General features: G+C 49.5%; 1 long non-coding RNA gene across 1 annotated transcript in view; it reads left to right on the top strand.

Annotated features, from left to right (window-relative positions):
• The window catches only part of LOC138649849 (uncharacterized), a 181,804-nt gene that overhangs the window by 147,488 nt on the left and 13,752 nt on the right, over positions 1 to 20,564 (top strand). Inside the window, exon 2 of the long non-coding RNA XR_011315376.1 lies at positions 5,528 to 5,666. This is a non-coding gene — a long non-coding RNA (uncharacterized lncRNA). The remainder of the gene's footprint in view (positions 1 to 5,527; positions 5,667 to 20,564) is intronic.

Genomic DNA, 20,564 nt, shown 5'->3' with positions numbered 1-20,564 from the left:
ACAACTTCCACCTAGACACAAAAAGGTGGACAGTTTCTGGGATCAGAACGAGCCCTTCTGGCGCAGGAGACACATGACTTTGAGGTGCCTCGGCTGTTTGCATAGATTACGTTCCCCCACTGACGTGGAGAGGGATGCATGGGCAGGAGCCCCCTTGGGATTGGGGACAGAGACAGCATGCATTGCATTCAACTTACTCCCTCTCCAGGTAAGGGTCGCTGTTGCAGAGGCCCCCTTTGGGTTAAGGTCATGGAAATACTGCTGGAGGTCCTACAAGCAGTTCCACAAAAACTGCTCAGTTGCAATGAGCTTCTTCATCTGCTGGACGGTGGTGAGCTTCAATACCGTGGTCCATTGGTTGACTGCTCTCAGTAGGGACTGCATGTGATTGGTCCAGCTGTCTGCAGGACCCCGCTGCATACTCTGGAGGTTCTTCCGGTATTTCTCAGGGGTTAAGTTGTACTGCCGGACCAAAGGCTGCTTGATGTCCTCATTAGGCTTGAGCAAAACGGATCGAACAAATTCAAAAGTCGCCGACTTTTGGCAAAGTCGGGTTTCATGAAACCCGACCCGATCCTAGTGTGGGATCGGCCATGCGGTCGGCGATCTTCGCGACAAAGTCGCGTTTCGTATGATGCGTTTGGTGCCATTTTTTCAGCCAATGAAGGAGCGTGGGCAGAGTGATGGCATAGGTCTTAGGGGCGTGCACGCCTATCGCCATCTTCTCGCTTGTGTGATGTAGCGATTTGCAATGTGTAACACCAGATTTTCTGTTCAGGGACAGAGGGGGAGAGAGAGAGAGAGATTTTTCCCATTGACTTTGCATTGGGTTTCGTGTTTCGGTCGATCCCCGACTTTTTGCGATAATCGGCCGATTTCACTCGACTCGACTTTTGAGATAGTCGGGTTTCGCGAAACCCGACTAGACCCTAAAAAAGTTAAAGTCGCTCAACCCTAGTCCTCATAGCTCAGAGTTGTCTCGCTGGGCAGGTACCCAAAGATTTCCAGCCTTACCCCTGAGGTGAGGGGTTAAGAATCGGACCCACTGGTACTCAGATGATACTGCTGGCAAGTTTGTTTAAATGCCAGCAAGAAAGTGTCCAAGTCTCTTCCTTTGTCCCACAGGGGGAAGTCCTCCGCCTGTACCTTTTGACCAGGATCACTGGGGACTAAAAACTGTCTGGGGTCTGCTGAAACTAGAGTTGAAGCTGAAGCATTTGCTTATGCTGCCGCATTGTAATGTTCTTTTGCCGCTATGAGGGTCTTGTAGGAGGCCTTGAGTTCGGCCAGGGCAGCTTGCAGAGGGTATCCAAACCTGCCTGGCTGGAGGGACAGGTAGGTGGTGAGCTGCCCACTGCGGGACTGACTGTTGGTGACTGGCTCCTCGGGGAGCCTAGGCTGGACAGCCCTCTGCTTGAGCATCATCATCTTCCACAACGTCCGTAGGATTGGCTATTTCCCTGGCTCTGCCATCCTTGCAATCTTTGGACACTGACACAGAGCTGCAACCTGATGCAGCCACACACCTTACAATATGTGCACTGGGACTATCTAACGCTGAGCTGATCTGAAGACCCCAGCAGCAAAAGTTACTGCTGGTAGTCTGGGAGTGTCTGGGAGTATGGGTCCCACACTCACACACATTATTATCCCAATCCCACTACTCTGCCACCACATGTGATGAACCCCCACCTCTCCTAACGTCACTATTACATCAGAAGGATCATGTAGTACGGTCTCCTTGCTTGCACCATAGTGACGTTCTGCTCCCCCTGGAAACACATATAGCTTGGTACAGTTTTACACAGACAACCCCTGTCCACATGGGCCCAGCGAGGCACGGGAGTGAGAGGATGTGGCCCACGCAGTCACTGATGTGGCACAACACTCACCCACAACCCTGACAGGCTGAGAGACCCCTTCCACTAGCACCAGTAAAACAGTGCCTGGTTAGCCCGGTGGGACTGCCACCAGTTTCTTCCTAGATATAGGCCGAGTCCGTTGACAGTATTATTATCTGGCCAGAAAGCAGGTCCGGTAGCATGGAAAGTTAAGCTAAGAAATGAATATGTGGATTCATGGATCAAGATAAAAGAACAGCCCAACGTTAAATTATATATTTAATCACCTTAAAGACACACTAGATAATACACTATATAGAAAATGGTTATTGAAATACAATGGTCGGATATGCAAATACAATAATGGTAGGGCAAAGTATGCAGAATATAAAAGTCAGTTAGCAGTCAGATGAAAGGCTTGCCTTGTGGGGAGGGGCTGCCACATGGGAGGCTTGTAGTCCCCTCTGTTCCTTGACTTAGAATTGTAGAATGTTAGAGTTGGAAGGGACCTCAAGGGTCATCGTGTCCAACAAGGGGTTAATGCATTGCAGGATTCATTAAACCATCTTGGGCAGATGTCTGAGATTGAAGAGATTGAAGACTTTGAAAGTTTGAAGACTTTGAAAGTTTGAAGACTTTCATTGAAGAGAACTCACCAGTCACCACCTCTCATGGCTGTCTATTCCACTCATTGGTCACCCTCAGTGTCAAAAAGTTTTTTCTAATATCTAATCTTTATCTTCACCCTTTCAGTTTCATTCCATTGCTTCTCACGTTTCCATGTGCTAATGAGAATAAGGATTATTTCTCTGCACTGTGACATCCCTTCAGATATTTGTAGACAGCTATTAAGTCTCCTCTTAGCCTTCTTTTTTTGCAAACTAAACATTCCCAGATCCTTTAATTGTTCCTTGTAGGACATACTTTGCAGTCGTTCACATAATGGTAGCTCCTCTCCTAACCTGCTCCAGTTTTTAATTTTTTTCTTACAATGTGGTGCCCAGAACTGGACTCAGTATTTCAGACGAGGCCTAACCAAGGAGGAGTAGGGGGGGATAATTACTTCATGAGATCTAGACTCTATGCTTCTCTTAATACATCCTAAAACTGTGTTTGCCTTTTTTGCGGCTGCATCACACCTTTAACTCATGTGCAGTCTGTGATCTATTAGTATGCCCAAGTCTTTTTCACAAGTGCTGTTGCTTAGTTCTATTCCTCCCATTCTATAGATGTAATTTTCATTTTTCTTGCCCAGATGTAGACACTTGCATTTCGCTCTGATAAATACCATTCTATTAGTTGCTGATCATTGTTCAAGCTTATCTAGATGCTTCTGAATCCTTTATCTGTCTTCTCTAGTGTTAAGGTACCGTCACAATCAGCGACGCTGCAGCGATATAGACAACGAGCCGATCGCTGGAGCGCCGCTGTTTAGGTCGCTGTAGAGACGTCAAACACAGCAACTCCAAAACGATGTAGCATAAGCTAACTCTGACAATAAGTGCTAACCACGGCCCAGATTATATAGGAGATGGGAGTGGCTAACAGTGAACAGCTGAGAGCCTTAATACAGGAAAGCTTCCAGGATCTCTCATCTAAGCAGATTAACCCCTGCACTGTTAAAAAAAACTGCACTGTTTAATATGAAGGTGAAGTGCTTCTAATCAGTGCACTAGTAGGAGAAATCAGACACTGTGGTCTTCTGGCTCCTCTATGTCACAGTAAACCTGTGACACATGCCTTTTGTGATGAGCTTAGCTGGCTCAAGGTGTGAGATTTGTCACTCACAGACTTTTGAGTCTTGATCCCTTGCTGAGCTAGGTGTCCTCTTAAATATGCACAAACAAAGGGGTTTTTATAATCCCATACCAATAGGATATTATTATTATTTATTTATATAGCACCATTGATTCCATGGTGCTGTACACGAGGAGGGGTTACATACAAGTTACCGATATCACATACAGTAAACTAACATTTACAGACTTATACAGAGGGGCAAGGATCCTGCCCCCGCGGGCTTATATTCTACAGGATGGTGGGCAAGGACACAATAGGTTGAGAGGTTGAGGGTTGCAGCAGCTCCAGTGTTGGTGAGGCGGTAGCTCCGGTGTTGGTGAGGCAGTAGCTCCTGTAGTGATGAGGAGGCAGCGGGGTCAGTGCAGGCTGTAGGCTTTCCTGAAGAGATGGGTTTTCAGGTTCCGTCTGAAGGATCCAAATGTGGTTGATAGTCGGACGTGTTGGGGCAGAGAATTCCAGAGGATGGGGGATATTCGGGAGAAGTCTTGGAGGCGGTTGAGTGAGGAGCGAATAAGTGTAGAGGAGAGAAGGAGGTCTTGGGAGGACCGGAGATCACGTGAGGGAAGATATCGGCAGATTAGTTCAGAGATATATGGAGGAGACAGGTTGTGGATGGCTTTGTAGGTCAGTGTTAGTAATTTGAACTGGATACGCTGAGGGAATGGGAGCCAGTGAAGAGATTTGCAGAGGGGGGAAGCGGAGGAGTAGCGAGGAGAGAGGATACAAATGATTGACATGAAATTATATCTCTAGTATTCTTCACAGCCCTGAAAAGGACTGTTGTTTTAATGCTGAAGCAGTACAGAAGTACTCCTATAGCAATATTATTAAACCATAACAATATCACTGCTATAATCTGCACTCTCCCACCTGTAACAACTCTCCCTGAACTTCTTCGAGAATACAGTGCCGAGTATTGAGTCACTAGGTCTTATTTAAAACCCCATGATGCTATGCAGCCTGCCAATCATAGTAATGCCAGTAGCCAACACGGCTACGGAATTATTGTGCATGGGGAGGGCAATCCCTGCATATTTATTGGTTGTCTAACAGGTGTCAAACATGTGGGGTGGGGAGTCGAGCATAGTACTTGAGCACCCGTGGTACTTGATTGAATACCAAGTGTGCCCGAGCACCCCAATGCTTGATCGAGTATCGAGTAGTAGTGAGCAAGCTCGATCACTAGTGGTGGCTGTCAGTACTCTCAGTCATCAGCCCCTGCGTGACGTAATCTCTGAATACTGATGGGTTTCCATTCGCAGCTGAGGGTCCACAAAAGGCCCCTTTTAGAACCCCTAAAGGGATTAATTAAAAGTGTAAAACAAAATTGAAATGTATTTGTTAGAAATATAGTTTACTTTTTCTCCAAAACATAAACAGCAAAACAAAAAAAGTAAAAACAAATTATATAGTGCATAATTGCTTCAACTATAAAAACCTAAAAATAATTACTCAATATGATGAATATAGAAACAGGAGAAAAAAAACCAAAGCACCATAATAGTCAAATTTTAGTTACTGCATTTTACCCAATAATTACTGCAATTTTCTGATTACAAGATGCACACTTTTCCCCAAAAATTTGGTATGCATATGCACCCGGGAGTGGAGAATGGAATTAAACCAAAGTAAGAGAAGGAAGGGAATTATTATGAGTGCCAGCAAGGACTCAGTTTATATAGGAGATGGAAGTGGCTAACAGTGCACAGCTGAGAGCCTTAGCTCCAGGAGCCCTCAACAGAGCAGATTAATCACTGCACTGCCCAAAGAAATTTACACCGCTTAAAGCTACAGATTAGGATAATTGTGGTAAATTTCTGCGCTGATGAATCACTAGAATTCCAGAATTATTAGTACATGTGGCTTTATTATTTTATGCTTTTCAGAGTTCAAGACTGCTTCACCAGGAAACACCACAGGAACAACATGTATCCCAATCAGTATCTGTATCTAACGGCTGGTCCTTCCTGGACTCGTGGATCTGCTGCAGCGAATCTTTTCAATGCTTCAACTCAGCTACATCTGGTGAGTGCAATCCTATGGATTAACCTTTTAACATTCTTAGATAAGACACTATTTGCGCTCTTTCGTTCAACAGTTTTCACCGCTTAAAGGTAAAATACTTCTAATCCATGCAGGAGTAGGAGAAATCAGAAGCTTACCAAATTCAGATAGAGGTAAGTAGGTAACCCAATCCTCCTGATTCTCAGTAACAAAACACCTAAGATAAGTCTCGAGATTCTGGTTCTCCTATTCAGTTTGCCCATTAGACTGTGGGTGAAGTGCAGAAGAGAATGACAGATGGATCCCTAAACGAGTGCAAAATGCCCTTCAAAATTTGGAAATAAATTGCATCCCTCAGGCAGACACAATATCGGTAGGGATCTCATGTAATTTTACTATCTCACTTATAAAAATTTGCGCCAAGGTCTTGGCGATAGGTAAAGAGGGTAGTACAATAAAATGACTCTATTGTCAGGTGTCCCGGGACCAGGGGCTCCTTCCCTGTCCCTAACCTAGGGGTGCCCTAGATCGTCCTGTTTACCGGGTTACTTCTGATGGTGAAGATGCCGGGGTCACATACCTTGCCTTAGCTCCTGAATATGCCCTCATTCTGTACCCTTCCGAGACTCAGGGAGGGAGGTGAGTAGTAGTGTATGGTAATACACCAACCAGACTAACAAGGTAATATAACTAGGGGTAACAAAAAATGCCAAACATAGAAATACACACTGTGAGGCAGTGACCCCTCTTACTGCTGTTTGTGACGCACCCACGGGGCAGTGGGGTACTCGTTACCGGGTCCGGTCGCAAGACGGGGGATGTCGTATATAAGATTTCTCTCGCGTATCACCCCTACTCTGGAGCCCTCTACCACAACACATCAGACTCTCGCCTACCATCGAAGCCTTCAAAAAGAACCTGAAGACCCACCTCTTCCGACAAGCCTACAACCTGCAGTAACCACCGATCGACCAAACCGCTGCATGACCAGCTCTACCCTCACCTACTGTATCCTCAACCATCCCTTGTAGATTGTGAGCCTTCGCGGGCAGGGTCCTCTCTCCTCCTGTACCAGTTATGACTTGTATTGTTTAAGATTATTGTACTTGTTTTTATTATGTATACCCCTCCTCACATGTAAAGCACCATGGAATAAATGGCGCTATAACAATAAATAATAATAATAATAATAAGGTCACGGTGGCTGCGACCCGGTCCATGGTCCTGGGCATCAACGTTAAAGGGGGTTAAATTTTCAAAGTTTGTTGTGACGCCACCTGTGGAGTTCGGTCAGCAATGGGACCGACGTTGCATTTAAGGGGTCCCCTGGCTTACTTGTGGGTGACAGGCCACAGTATAGGGCACGGCAACAGGTCCAATAGGAGTCTGGTTAGTCCAGAGACAAGCGGGTTCCCCTGGGTAGGTCAGGTAGGAGCCTTCCACTCTGCGCTCACTGTCTCTGAAGTCCCTGCTTTCACTAAGTGTCTAAAACAAGGTCCTTTTCATTCCTCTGTCTGGAAACAGGTACCTGCATGGCAGGTAGCTTGAGCCGTGCCTACTGGGGTCCTTTCATGGTGTCTCCAGGCTCCAAGGTGCTGCTGTGCCACAGGTAAATATGGGCAAAGTCCATGTAATTCTATGCCCTCCGGTTTTGCTCTGTGTATTGTAGTCCACAAAAGCCTTGGGCTCCCGGTACCCAGTTTCTGTGCACTGACTGTTAGGAGTCGAGTTTCCTCTGCTGCACAGGGGGAATCTCGATCCGTCTCCGCTGCGGTCTCCCATTCTCCTCCAGCCACAGTGGAGTCTGCTCAGCAGGGACGTCGATCCCAGCGTCTCGCTCAGTCTGACTCTGTGCGAAGAGTTACTGCTGCTTTTCCTGCTTCTGCCATTGAAGCAAGTGCTGGGCAGCGGCGAGTGGACGTTTCTGGATCTAAGTCCTTATTTGCACACACTGAGCATGCCCAGGGCAAGATCTCCTGTTGGAGATCGAGGGTCACATGCTCAGGTACTGCAGCACATCCCATTGGTCCTTTTGGCAGGTCCTGAAAGGGCAAAACTTCTGTAGCTGTTTCCTGTGCTGCAGCTATATAAACTGCGCATGACCGCACGGCCATGCGCTAGTATTGTCTTGTAAATATGTGTGTGTGTTGTGAGTGAAAGTCGCTCTTTAAATACCCTCCCTATTGAATGTCTGTTCGCGGAAGGTGTATGTTTGCTATCTAGCGCCCGACTTATCCAACAGCACGTAACACACATTACAGCTACCAGTTGCTGTGTCCACCTGTACGGCGCCGTGCGCTTGCTCTGCGCTTTCCTGACCCAAGCCTGGGTGGTTAGTGGCGTCCGTCTGTGCGGCACCGCACGCACTCTTGTGCCTTTATATTATTATTTAGTTTCCTTACACACCCAGTTGCGGTGTTGTGCCAGCAAGTGTCTAATCGGACTTCAATCCTAGTTGGGGTTGAGTTCGCTGACTTATTGCTCGCGCTCTATGTGCGGTACCGCGGTCCTGTGACGCAACAGGATCGCTTCCTTCACACAGGGTGCAGTTAACCCGTGCGTGTATACTTGTAGTACCGCCATATAGTCCGTCTTACTAGCAGCAGGGTTTTTACCTGCACGGTGGATCTCGGACTGCGAACGCACCTAGTTCCATTTCATCTTGTACTTGGTGCGTTCCGCCAGTCCTAACATAATACTAGCGCCAATGTCTGGCTAGTAAATGGCGGACGATCAGCGTTTACAGCGGTACATCCAGCAGCTGGAGGGAAGGTTGGCGGCTCTAGAGTGTTCAACCTCAGCTGTGGATGTCACTGCTGTCGCTGTTCAGGCTGCTAGCGTGGCTGCAGCTACCTTGTCCACTGCCACCCTTGTTCCGACTCTATCTCGCCTCCCGCTACCAGAGAAATTTTCTGGTGACAGTAAGTCTTGTAGGGGTTTCGTGAGTCAGTGCTCTATACATCTCGAGCTTCTGGCCTCTCGTTTCCCTACAGAGCGGGCAAAGGTGGGGTTTATCGTGTCTCTCCTGTCGGACAGGGCGTTGCAGTGGGCTACGCCGCTGTTGGAGCGTGGCGATCATGTGGTGCAGAGTGCTCCGTTATTCCTGAGCACTCTGAAACAGGTCTTCTTAGGACCTCGTGTCACCCATGATACGGCGCTCCAACTGTTGGCATTGACTCAGGGCTCGTCCTTGGTCAGCCATTTTGCCGAACACTTCCGCACCCTAGCATCTGAGCTGGAGTGGTTGGATAAAACCCTTATTCCTATATTTTGGAGGGGGCTGGCTGACCACGTTAAGGACGCTCTGGCCACTAGGGAGATTCCTGCCACACTGGAGGAATTAATAACAGTATCCACTCGTATTGACCTCCTATCATGCCCTCAGCTGCGGGTTCGGTCTCTGCTGTGAAGGGAGACCGGCACCTTTCACACAGCTCCACTGGTACTACTCACCCTGTCCGTGGCTCCAGACGATCAGCGGCTCCTTTCTCTGCTAAGAACCTGCATCCTCTTGGCAGGTCTCCTGGAAATGCTCTTAGGAGGCGCGCCCCGCTTCCTGCACATACTTAAAACAGCAGAGCACCTGTTCTCTATTAAGGCTCTCTGTGCTATGATGCTCTGTGCATAAAAGGCATCCTCCCATTATGGGAGGTGCCTGGACAATGTGTTCATTCTATTGTTTATGGCCCTCTGCTCAGTCCACACTCTGCTGTGCTCTGCTCTGCAAAGTGTAGTTTACTTTTGGTTTTCTAATCCCTCTGTCTCCTCAGTATCCTCCGCTGGCAGTTCCCTATTCTGGATCCTTCTGGACTCCCCGGTTTCCACTCCAGGCTGACTGAGCTGCTCCTCGCAGAACTATCCTGATATTGCTGCCGGCTGGATCAGCCTTTCCGAAACTACACAGAGCTTCCAGGATCCTCTTCACTGATAGAGCTGGCTACGCTTTGTCAGGACCAGGATCAGCTAGTTTCCTTCATGCAAACTCTGGATACCCGCTTATCTACTCTACAGGTTGCCGAGTCCACCAACATGACACAGCTAGCAGAGCTCCGTCTGGAATTCAATCGCCAACTTGAGACGCAGACCCGCTTGTTGGACTTCATGACCTCTGTGGATGACCGGTTAACTAAGGTACAGCATCTGACGGTTGAGCCCACCATGAGACCCTGTCCTCGTCTCTGCAAGCCTCCTCGTTACTATGGTGACCCCAAGTTGTGCAGAGGATTTCTCATCCTATGCTTGCTGCATTTTCATTTTTCGCCTCAGCATTTTCAGACAGACATGGCCAAGGTGGCTTTCCTTGCCTCTCATCTGGAGGGAGAGGCTTTAGCTTGGTTCAACCCCCTAATGGAGCGGAATGATCCCATCGTGTCTGATCTGCAGGTATTCTTGGACACGTTCCGCAAGATATTTGACGAGCCTGGTCGTGCTACATCTGCCATGGAGTCTCTCTTCAATCTGCAACAGGGCTCGCTCTCGGTCGGTCAGTATGCCATCCGTTTCCGCACCCTAGCTTCGGAGCTCCAGTGGACCAATGAGCCTCTGGTCGGAGCCTTCCGGCGAGGGCTATCTGGAAGAATTAAGGATGAGTTGGCAGTCAGGGACCTACCCGAGACTTTGGATGATCTCATATCCCTCGCCATTCGGATTGACCTGCGTCTTCGGGAGCGCTCCAGAGAGAGGATCTTCGAGAAGCAATTTCCACATCCAGCATCTTCTTCACCGAAACCCCGGTTTCCGCCTTCTCATGCTCTTGTCTCTGGGGATGGACCCATGGAGCTTGATCGCGTAAAGGTGAAGAGGAATCTGCAGGAGATGCCCACTAGAAATCCGTATTGTTATAGCGGATGCTTCGCTCCCGAGCAATGCAGTGGAGCTGAGAGGCTGGAAGAACTCTTCCGCCTAGGACAGGTAAGGGAGGTCTCCCTAAGTGAGAATGATTCCTCTCCTCCACTAACTATATCCATACAGGTGATCTACGGAAAGGTGCGGTTCTCCGAGATGGCCTATCTGGACTCTGGGTCTGGTGGAAATTTCATTCAAGAAACTGTGGCCAGGCGGTTCGGGATCCCAATCATTCCTCTACAGCGGACCCAGTGCATTATCTCTGTAGATGGAAGACCCCTGAAGGATTCCATTCTTGGCATCACCGAGGAGGTGGAACTTCAGATTGGAGCACTCCACAGGGAGAAGATTTCTTTCTATGTGTTACCGAATCTTTCTCCACCATTTCTACTAGGTCTTCCGTGGCTGCGTCTCCATGAACCTGTCCTGGATTGGCTGTCTGGGGATATCCTTCGTTGGGGTCAGTCCTGTTTCGATCACTGCCTCAAACCGGTTCGGCCTGGTTCTATCCTGCGGCCTCCTGCAGCTTTACCCGGGTTACCTCGTGCCTACTGGTCCTTCGCAGATGTGTTCGACAAGAAGGAAGCCGAGACTCTTCCTCCTCACAGGCCTTACGATTGTCCCATCGATCTTGTTCCTGGATCTTCTCCGCCTCGAGGTAGGATCTACCCTCTTTCTCCCACTGAGACTCAAGCCATGACCGAGTACATTAAGGAGAATTTGGCTCGAGGGTTTATCCAGAAGTCCTCCTCTCCGGCTGGAGCTGGATTCTTCTTCGTCAAGAAGAAAGATGGATCTCTTCGCCCGTGCATCGACTATCGTGGTCTCAACCTAATAACTGTAAAGAATAGATATCCTCTTCCCTTAATTCCAGAGCTTTTTGATCGTCTTCGAGGTTCCCGAATTTTCACCAAGTTGGATCTCCGTGGGGCTTACAACCTCATCAGGATACGATCTGGGGATGAGTGGAAAACTGCCTTCAACACGAGAGATGGTCACTATGAATATCTGGTGATGCCCTTCGGCTTAAGCAATGCACCCGCCGTCTTCCAAGAGTTTGTCAATGACGTATTCCGTGACCTGCTCTATGTTTGTGTGGTGGTGTATCTGGACGACATCCTGGTGTTTTCTCCCGACTTACCAAGTCACAGGAGGAATGTTCGTCTTGTTCTTCAACGATTGAGGGAGAATCGTCTCTATGCAAAGTTCGAGAAATGTCTGTTTGAACAGAGGTCTTTACCCTTTCTTGGCTACATCATTTCCGATACAGGTCTCGAGATGGATCCAGAGAAAGTCTCTGCCGTGCTTAAGTGGCCCCGACCTGAGGGAATCAAGGCCATTCAGCGGTTCCTGGGATTCGCCAACTATTATCGGCAATTCATCCCTCACTTCTCCTCTTTGGTAAGTCCACTCACTGCCTTGACCTGTAAAGGTGCCAAACCTAAGGATTGGACTCCTGAGGCTGAGTCAGCTTTCTCCTCCCTCAAACAAGCTTTCTCAACCGCACCGGCCCTGCACAGACCAATGATCAACAAACAGTTTTTCCTTGAAGTGGACGCTTCGTCATCTGGAGCCGGAGCGGTCCTCACACAAAAACTGCCTACCGGTAAGATGGTGACCTGTGGTTTCTTCTCTAAGGCATTCTCGCCCTGTGAACGTAACTACTCGATTGGGGATAGAGAGTTACTGGCAATTAAGCTCGCCTTAGAGGAATGGCGATATCTGCTTGAAGGCGCAGTTCATCCAGTCATCATCTACACTGATCATAAAAATCTGTCCTATCTTCAGTCTGCTCAAAGACTCAACCCTCGCCAGGCTCGTTGGTCTTTATTTTTTGCTCGGTTCAATTTCTCTCTCCATTTCCGTCCTGCAGAAAAAAATATTAAAGCTGATGCGCTTTCCAGGTCCTTCCTGTCTGACGACCTTGAAGAGGAGCCTCAGCATATCATTGAACCATCCAAGATGATCACGGTGGCTCCAGTCAAGCTATCGCAGCCCCCTCCCGGTAAGACCCTTGTAACTGAAAGAGACAAGAGGAGAGTTCTACACTGGGGTCATTCTTCTAAGCTTGCCGGACACGCCGGTCAAAAGAAGACTTTACAATTAATATCTCGACACTACTGGTGGCCCACCTTGCGCCAAGATGTTTTGGACTTCGTTGCAGCCTGTCCCTCCTGTGCTCGTAATAAAACACCCAAGAAACTGCCAGCCGGTCGCCTCCTCCCGCTACCGATTCCGTCTGCTCCCTGGCAACACATTGCCATGGACTTCATCACAGATTTGCCAGCATCATCTGGTTGTACAGTAATCTGGGTTGTTGTGGACAGGTTCTCCAAGATGGGACACTTCACTCCGCTATCTGGTCTCCCTTCTGCTCCTAAACTTGCGGAGCTCTTCATTCTGCATGTCCTTCGGCTTCACGGACTTCCACTGCACATTGTCTCCGACAGAGGAGTTCAATTCGTCTCCCGATTTTGGCGGTCCCTCTGTAAGCTGTTGGAGGTCACCCTGGACTTCTCCTCGGCCTATCACCCACAATCTAATGGCCAAGTGGAGAGAGTGAATCAAGTCATCACCAACTATCTGCGACACTTCGTGAATGGTCACCACAGCAACTGGGCTGACCTGCTGCCGTGGGCAGAGTTTTCTTACAACAATCATGTTGGTGAGTCTTCCTCTAACTCCCCGTTTTTCATTGTTTATGGACAGCATCCTAGGATCCCGACTCCATTGCTTCTTGCCTCCGGCAATCCTGCGGCTGACTCCCTGGCCAAGGACTTCACAAAGGTTTGGACTGAGACCAGGACCTCTCTGGTGAAGGCATCGGTTCAAACCAAGAAGCATGCGGATAAGAGACGTCTGGATCCACCACCTTTTCAACCAGGAGATAAGGTATGGCTGTCTTCTAAGCACATCCGTCTTAAGGTCCCTTCTTATAAGCTGGCTCCTCGTTTCATCGGTCCCTTTGAAGTGCTCCACCGGATCAATGATGTGTGCTATCGTTTGAAGTTGCCTGCCTCCTTACGGATCCATAACTCCTTTCATGTCTCCCTGCTGAAGCCAGTTGTTCTCAGTCGCTTTACCCAGGATCCAGGTAATTTTCCTCCTCCTGTCTGTTCTGAGGATGTCTATGAGGTGAAGGACATATTGGCCATGAAGAAAAGAGGGGGCAGGTCGCTCTTTCTGGTTGATTGGAAGGGATATGGTCCTGAGGAGAGGTCCTGGGAGCCTGAGGAGAACATTAATGCCCCGGTCCTTCTTAGAAAGTTCCTGGCAGGTTTGAGGAAGGGGGGGCGTAAGGGGGAGGGTACTATCATGCCCTCAGCTGCGGGTTCGGTCTCTGCTGTGAAGGGAGACCGGCACCTTTCACACAGCTCCACTGGTACTACTCACCCTGTCCGTGGCTCCAGACGATCAGCGGCTCCTTTCTCTGCTAAGAACCTGCATCCTCTTGGCAGGTCTCCTGGAAATGCTCATAGGAGGCGCGCCCCGCTTCCTGCACATACTTAAAACAGCAGAGCACCTGTTCTCTATTAAGGCTCTCTGTGCTATGATGCTCTGTGCATAAAAGGCATCCTCCCATTATGGGAGGTGCCTGGACAATGTGTTCATTCTATTGTTTATGGCCCTCTGCTCAGTCCACACTCTGCTGTGCTCTGCTCTGCAAAGTGTAGTTTACTTTTGGTTTTCTAATCCCTCTGTCTCCTCAGTATCCTCCGCTGGCAGTTCCCTATTCTGGATCCTTCTGGACTCCCCGGTTTCCACTCCAGGCTGACTGAGCTGCTCCTCGCAGAACTATCCTGATATTGCTGCCGGCTGGATCAGCCTTTCCGAAACTACACAGAGCTTCCAGGATCCTCTTCACTGATAGAGCTTGAATTCCACCGTCTTCTTTATATGGTCTGTACGGGTCGTCCCTCTGGTCCGGGTACTGCGGCATTTAGGCCATCTGGTGTTGTGACGGGGGAATCCCTGTATAGGGGTACACCTTGCCCGGTGCTCCACTACGTGGTTCAGTGTTGTGGTCCAGAGGGTTCTTCTTTCAGGCACCTCTTTCTGTTTGTTTAAAACTTCATTTTATTAAATACCTTTGCATTTTGAAGCCATTCTCCTGTCTCTTGTGTACCGGGTATACAGCTGCCACTGCTCCATCAGTGGTCTAGTGAGTCCACTATATTTCCCCATGCCCTGTGGGCGTAACACCTCCGTTTTCACGAGCGGAGGTTAGAGCGAGCCCAGTGTAGGCAGAGGTTTCGGCTGGCTCCCACCTTCGCCAAACCTTTGGAATCTCCAGTCCAGGCCCCTGAGTCCCATGAGCCTATGGTAGTGTCACGAGCGGGATCTAAGTCCCGGACCGCTCGTGCACTCCAGGTTTGTCATGTGTGCCAGCAGTCAGGACATTTTGCCACCAGATGTTCCCAGCGGACGAGGAAACGTCAGCGTCTAGTGGTAGTAGGTGGAGGTACACTAGACACGGCGACGTTTGCCTCCAAATTGTCCTTTAAGGGGACAATAACATTAGGCTCATCCTCCCACTCGGTAGAGCTCTGCGTGGATTCTGGGGCTGAGGGCAATTTTATGTCTTCTGCCTTCGCCCAACGTCATGCAATACCCCTGGTTATGCTACCTCAACCAGTAACGGTACGCGTGGTGAATGGGTCGACACTGCCCTCACAGATAACACAACAGACCATCCCTTTTACTCTGTCCATGTCGCCATCCCATCAGGAGATTATATCTCTGCTCATCATTCCTGAGGGAATTGATGAGGTCCTGTTGGGGATACCTTGGCTACGGTACCACTCTCCTCACATCAAGTGGTCCTCAGGCGGAATTCTGGGATGGGGTGAATCTTGTGGGGGTAGGTGTCACCGAGAGTGTGTTCAGGTTGCTACTACAGAGGTACCCGCAGATCTATCCTCTCTCCCCAAGCAATATTGGTCTTATGCAGACGTGTTCTCCAAAAAGGCGGCGGAGACCCTTCCGCCCCATCGCCCCTATGACTGTCCGATTGATCTCTTGCCTGGTGCTGAGCCTCCCCGGGGTCGAGTCTATCCATTATCTCTCCCGGAGATGGAGGCAATGTCTCAGTACATTCAAGAGAATCTGGCAAGAGGGTTCATCAGGAAGTCGGTGTCACCTGCTGGGGCAGGGTTCTTTTTCGTGCAGAAGAAGAATGGGGAACTACGTCCATGCATAGACTACAGGGGTCTTAACGCTATCACCGTTAAGAACAAGTATCCTTTGCCCTTGATATCTGAGCTTTTCGATAGGCTTCGGGGAGCAAGGATGTTTACTAAACTAGATCAGCGGGGTTCTTACAACCTGATTCGCATCCGTGAGGGGGACGAATGGAAAACGGCGTTTAACACCAGAGATGGGCACTATGAGTATCTGGTAATGCCCTTCGGGCTCTGTAATGCCCCAGCCGTTTTCCAAGACTTTGTCAACGACATCTTCCGGGATATGCTTTCCACCTCAGTTGTAGTCTATCTGGATGATATTCTCATCTTTTCTCCAGATATTGACTCCCACCGGAGAGATGTTGGCAGAGTCTTCGACCTCCTACGGGCAAACTCTCTTTATGCAAAGTTGGAGAAGTGTATGTTTGAGCAGGAGTCTTTACCTTTCCTGGGCTATATCATCTCCGCCCAGGGATTGGTTATGGATCCTGCCAAACTACAGGCTGTGATGGACTGGCAAGAGCCCCATTCTCTTAAAGCGGTGCAGCACTTTATGGGGTTCATAAACTATTACCGCCAGTTCATTCCCCACTTCTCAACTCTGGTAGCTCCCTTGGTAGCCCTCACCAAGAAGGGAGCGAATCCCAAATTGTGGTCGGAAGATGTCTCCAAGGCCTTCACTTCTATTAAGTCCCACTTTGCTAGCGCTCCCATCTTACATCGTCCCGATGTGGATAAGCCATTCCTAATGGAGGTGGATGCCTCGTCTGTTGGTGCTGGAGCAGTCCTCTATCAAAAGGATGCTCAAGGTCGGAAGCATCCATGCTTCTTCTTCTCTAAGACCTTCACGCCAGCGGAGAGAAACTACTCCATCGGGGACAGGGAGTTGCTAGCAATGAAGTTGGCCTTTTCGGAGTCAAGACACCTTCTGGAAGGTGCGCGGTTTCCCTTCCAAGTTTACACGGACCACAAAAATTTGGTCTATTTGCAGATAGCCCAGCGGCTAAATTCTCGCCAGGCCAGATGGTCCCTGTTCTTCTCCCGGTTCCACTTTTCCCTTCATTTTCTCGCCGGTGAGAAGAATATCCGTGCTGACGCTCTCTCTCGCTCCCTTATGTCAACTGAGGAGGAGGAAGAGGAGCCTCGGCTTATTGTCCCTTCCGAGAGCCTGAGAACCGTAGCGCCGGTTTCGCTAGAGTCTGTGCCTCCGGGCAAGACTTTTGTGCCCATTAATTTGCGACCGGAGGTTCTCTCTTGGGCTCATTCGTCCAGGGTGGGTGGACACTTTGGGACAAAGAGGACATCTGAGCTACTGGCGAGGACGTACTGGTGGCCGCATATGGTCCGAGATGTCAGAGATTACGTTCTAGCGTGTGTCTCATGCGCCAAAAATAAGTCTCCTCGACAACGGCCATCTGGGTTACTCTATCCCTTGCCGGTGGCAGACAGGCCCTGGGAGATGGTCGGGATGGACTTTGTAGTGGGTTTGCCCAAGTCTCGCGGCTGTACCGTCATTTGGGTTATTACCGATCATTTCTCGAAAATGGTGCATTTGGTGCCGTTCCCACGGTTACCTTCTGCACGGGCCTTGGCAGCGTTGTTCATAAGACACATCTTCCGCCTACACGGCATGCCAGACAAAATTGTCAGTGACCGGGGTCCCCAGTTTGCGTCTCGGTTCTGGAGAGAGCTTTGTCGTCTTCTCAGCATTGAGTTAAATCTCTCTTCCGCATATCATCCCGAGACGAATGGGTTGGTAGAGAGGGCAAACCAGACCTTGGTCACATACCTGCGACATTTTGTTTCAGCCAGGCAGGATGACTGGGCATCCTTGCTATCATGGGCAGAGTTTGCACTGAACAACGCCGTAGCCGACTCCACTGGACAAACCCCATTCCTCCTCAACTATGGTCAGCATCCACGGGTACCTGTGCCTATGTCCGTGTCTTCCGCAGACTCCAGGGTGGCAGACTGGGCTGTGCAGGCACGGGATATTTGGAACCGCACTCAGGATGCCATTCGGGCCTCTAAGGAGAGAATGAGGTCCTCCGCCGATGCTCATCGGCGCCCCGCTCCGACCTTTGCTCCTGGCGACTTGGTGTTGCTCTCTGCCCGTAACATCAGGCTGCGAGTAGAGTCCACTAAATTTGCTCCTCGCTACTTGGGCCCATTCAAGGTCCTCGAGCAGGTTAATCCTGTGGTCTATCGTTTGGCCCTTCCGCCACGCCTGGGTATCACCGACACCTTTCATGTGTCCCTTTTGAAACCCGTGTATATGTCCCGGTTCTCTGAGTCATCTGCTGGGACATCGGGATCGTCTACGGACGATTATGAGGTGAACGCTATTTTGGGGTGCAAGGTGGTACGTGGCAATAAATTTTATTTGGTAGACTGGAAGGGTTATGGCCCCGAGGACAGGTCCTGGGAGCCTGTTGAGCACATTCGGGCCCTGCAGCTCACTGCTGCCTTCGAACGTAGCGAGGCCCAAGGAGGGGGGGGGGGCCATGTTAGGAGTCGAGTTTCCTCTGCTGCACAGGGGGAATCTCGATCCGTCTCCGCTGCGGTCTCCCATTCTCCTCCAGCCACAGTGGAGTCTGCTCAGCAGGGACGTCGATCCCAGCGTCTCGCTCAGTCTGACTCTGTGCGAAGAGTTACTGCTGCTTTTCCTGCTTCTGCCATTGAAGCAAGTGCTGGGCAGCGGCGAGTGGACGTTTCTGGATCTAAGTCCTTATTTGCACACACTGAGCATGCCCAGGGCAAGATCTCTTGTTGGATATCGAGGGTCACATGCTCAGGTACTGCAGCACATCCCATTGATCCTTTTGGCAGGTCCTGAAAGGGCAAAACTTCTGTAGCTGTTTCCTGTGCTGCAGCTATATAAACTGCGCATGACCGCACGGCCATGCGCTAGTATTGTCTTGTAAATATGTGTGTGTGTTGTGAGTGAAAGTCGCTCTTTAAATACCCTCCCTATTGAATGTCTGTTCGCGGAAGGTGTATGTTTGCTATCTAGCGCCCGACTTATCCAACAGCACGTAACACACATTACAGCTACCAGTTGCTGTGTCCGCCTGTACAGCGCCGTGCGCTTGCTCTGCGCTTTCCTGACCCAAGCCTGGGTGGTTAGTGGCGTCCGTCTGTGCGGCACCGCACGCACTCTTGTGCCTTTATATTATTCTTTAGTTTCCTTACACACCCAGTTGCGGTGTTGTGCCAGCAAGTGTCTAATCGGACTTCAATCCTAGTTGGGGTTGAGTTCGCTGACTTATTGCTCGCGCTCTATGTGCGGTACCGCGGTCCTGTGACGCAACAGGATCGCTTCCTTCACGCAGGGTGCAGTTAACCCGTGCGTGTATACTTGTAGTACCGCCATATAGTCCGTCTTACTAGCAGCAGGGTTTTTACCTGCACGGTGGACCTCGGACTGCGAACGCACCTAGTTCCATTTCATCTTGTACTTGGTGCGTTCCGCCAGTCCTAACACTGACTCCCTGGAGGCCTTCTTGTAGCCTCCTGGAGTCCTGTAGCTCCACTGTGCTCCGTCCCTGTCTGTCCTCGCACACAAACTCTCTGCACTCCCTGAACTGCAGACTGATCTAACTGGTCTCCTGGGACCAACTGTCTAACTCCGCCTGCAAACTAGGATCTTTATCCAGGGAAGCTGCCCTAAAACAGGGTTTGGAGCTCCCCCTCCTGGCCTGGAAGGTGTTGTGTGTGTCAAAACCTACCAAAGGGAATCTTACTTGTCTCCAGGCATAGCACTACCCTCCCCGAGAGGAAGGCAGCACTACTGTGGTACCCAAACTCCTGGGGTGCCCCTTCCCCCCCCTCCCCCCCCCCCCCCCGTTAATTCCAGTACTCCTGGACTTGGAAAAGGAAATAAAAAACAACAGGTTAAAAGACATTTTTGTAGATACATAAAAAACATCAAAACAGGTTAAACGTTTTATCCCTTACGTGAGGCACGGTTCTTGAACGTAGCAAACGTAACAGTTAATAAAAGAACATCTGGCCTTATACCAGGGTGTCCATGTTCATAAATTAAACAATACCGATGCGAGGGACCCATTATAAAGCCCCAACGAAGGTTTGGGTGGGCTTCAAGGCATATCCTGACCAGGTGTTCGCCACACCAGATGGTTTTATCTTCGGTCTGCTGAAACAAAGAAGGCAAGTGGGCAGAACCAGAGTGCACCTTGAGGGTGCCAAACTATTTACAATAAAAGTTTTTGGGTAATCACTGTCCATTACCGCAATGTCCATTTCTAACCCGTAACAGAATACATACAGAGATTTTCAAACAGGTAATACCAATTACTGATAGTCCCTATAATGGGCTGGAAATTGACCCTTTGTGCTACGAGTAGACCTACACATTTCCTGGTCTACCATGTCTGCTGTAGTGTACCCACTAGTGCATGTACTATACTAGGTAATTGTCTGCGGCTTCTCAGATTCACCATAGGTCTGACAGTTTCACCAATAGCAGAGGGTGGATTCTCTGGTTCCACTGCTGGGGTGATATTGGCTGCTTGAACCTGCTGATTTGAAGCCTCTTCTGGTTCAGGATGGTTCTGAGTTACTTCTAGTATTTCCGGCTGGGGAAAAGTTAAGAGGTATCACTACAGCCTGATGTATTTGAGTCCAAGACTCAAATCTCCAAGAACAGTGCATATTTTCTTCTCTTCTTCTTCCATGGGTGGAGATGTTCCTGGGTTTGTTTCTCTGTTCCTCAATTTATCAGGCCATATTTTGAGATGGTCTCTGGATACTGTAGTCAAAGATTCTCCTCCATCTTTACTGATAAGGCAGACTTTCATGTTGTCAAAGTTTGAAGGTAGGATAGTGTACGGTTATGCTTCCCACTGGTCGTCAAGTTTGTGTAGTCTCC

This window comes from Ranitomeya imitator, chromosome 9 (assembly GCF_032444005.1).
Source record: "Ranitomeya imitator isolate aRanImi1 chromosome 9, aRanImi1.pri, whole genome shotgun sequence".
NCBI lineage: Eukaryota > Metazoa > Chordata > Amphibia > Anura > Dendrobatidae > Ranitomeya > Ranitomeya imitator.
Note: the sequence above shows the minus strand (reverse complement) of the source record. Positions and strands in the feature narration are given on the sequence as shown.